The sequence below is a fragment of the Anas platyrhynchos genome, chromosome 37 (assembly GCF_047663525.1).
Source record: "Anas platyrhynchos isolate ZD024472 breed Pekin duck chromosome 37, IASCAAS_PekinDuck_T2T, whole genome shotgun sequence".
Taxonomy (NCBI): Eukaryota; Metazoa; Chordata; class Aves; order Anseriformes; family Anatidae; genus Anas; species Anas platyrhynchos.
In genome coordinates, this window is record NC_092625.1 from 601948 (window position 1) to 604016 (window position 2069).

General features: G+C 37.2%; 1 long non-coding RNA gene across 1 annotated transcript; it reads right to left on the reverse strand.

Annotated features, from left to right (window-relative positions):
- Positions 1 to 390: 390 nt before the first annotated feature.
- LOC140001061 (uncharacterized) lies at positions 391 to 1865 on the reverse strand. Its single transcript, XR_011806229.1, has 3 exons — positions 1801 to 1865; positions 1038 to 1173; positions 391 to 909 (listed from the first exon to the last, which is right to left on the reverse strand). It is a non-coding gene; the product is annotated as an uncharacterized lncRNA (long non-coding RNA).
- Between the last annotated feature and the right edge of the window lie 204 nt (positions 1866 to 2069).

Sequence of the window (2069 nt, forward strand, 5' to 3'; positions counted from 1 at the left end):
TGTTTTCCACTTTCATCCAATATAGGATGAAAGTCTGGAGCAGCTTTAAACCAACCCTCACAAACAATATATTTGAATGCACATGCAGATTTAAAGTCAAATATCTTATAAGTTTTATTTATCTGTTAAAACACATTGAAGAATTTTTACTGTCAATATATAACGATGCTCAGAAAATTTTACCAACTAGAGAAGTTAAACAAGGAGATGACGAATTAAAAATTTAAAGTTCAGGTGATCGCATTTAAAGTTGAACATGCCTTTTGATTATTGGCAGGGGAGGGTAAGAAGCAAAGGGGGACAAACAAACTGACCATAGCGAGACCAGAGATTCAGTGGCTTAGCTTACTATTAAATATACACACCTGATATTGGGTGACTGATGAACAGCTAAGTATCTTGGATCTGGTGAGGACGATGGCTTTGTTAATATTGATTTGGGAACAGTCATAACTGGTTTTGACATTTCCTGCTTTGTCTCCCCTGTTAAAACTTCACCAGATGCAGTACCAGAACGCAGGGCTGTCGTCGTAGTACCAGAGGAGCCGCTCATTGGTGTTCTAGGCTCTCGGCCAGAAACTGTTACAGTTGTGACAACTGCACCAGTGCAAGAGGCAGGAAAAGTCGAAGGTTCTTCAGATGAAGAATCTGTGTTGTTATGGCCTTGGGTTGTAGGAATGTAAGTTCTTTCTAAGCTTGACTGGGAAACTGCTTCTGCTGCAGGTGCAACTTCGGTTTCCTCTGTGTTTTCAGAGGCTGCCTCTTTAGCAGGCTCCGCTGCTGCTGATGGTGCAGAACTTTCATATTTTCTCTGAACTTCTGGTTTAGATTTTGACACTGCTTTTTTATCAGAAGCCATTAATTTTATCTTCTTCGGTGGTAATTCATCTTCAGATGCTGAAATCTGACCTACAAAATTAATTTTAAAGTGTTTTTGATTACTGTTTAACAATGAAAAGGTCTGAAGAGAAAAACAAGTAAGCAAGCAATGCTCTTAATAATTCTTTTACTTCAGACAAAGTCAACACTGTAGATACCTGTACAGATTTTGCAGTTCAGGTCAAAAAGATGGGCTCGATGTTCATTTGTTGTATCCTTCAACATACTGCTAAAAACGTCTGGAGAAGGAGCACTATTTACATTTTGTACAGTTTGGGTTGACTTCTGCTGCTCCTGGAAATGAACAAACACAGAAAACATTCTGGTTGATTGCTAAATTCAATCATAAAAAAATACTTTTGAAACCGTTAATTCCAGTTCTTTAAAAAGATATTAAGGGCTGTGCAGAACTACTGCTCTGAGCAGCACTTACAAAAAGATGGAATTTTGAAATATTCTTCCCCTTTTATCATTTGTTTAAGAATATCATGTCAAACAGAGTTCTCAAATAGTATTTGTCCTCATTTCATTTCATGTAATTCCGAAGTAGATACTATCACATTAACTGCTTCCTGAGAATACAGAATTGTAATACTGATCACATTTTTGGGGGGGAAAACAATTGGCTAAGATTTTGCTGTAAACTGAGGCAAAGGTCTGAAAAACACGCATCGTCTGATATTTTAGAAGCACATGTGATATATGCCCGATATTAGGTTGTTGCATTCCTTCAAACCAAAAGGAAAATGCTCATAGCACACCTACTAGGTGATATTCTTACAGTTCATTGAAACAACCTGCATTTCTGATACAAAATTTGAGGCCCTAGTTAGCATTTATCTCCCTTGGCACCTCCATGCTAAAGCAATAGCTAATACTTATATCAGAATCAGACACCGGGGGAGAATCTTCCATATTTACATCTGGCACTTGTTCCCGTTTTACAGCTGCTTTCTTGATCTCGTGTGATTTGTTTCTTGACTCTAACATCTGAGAGAAACAAAAACACTTTAGTAACAAGTCTGCATACTGATTTTATAATTTTATTTTGTATTTTCTTATCAGTTGGCTAGTGGAAGAGAAAAAGCTTACGTTATTCATATTTCATTAGGAAGAAAACAATATATTAATTATGGGTGGTAAGGGCTGGTGAAGTTACTGGTAGTTCATATCTAAGGACACACTGGAGA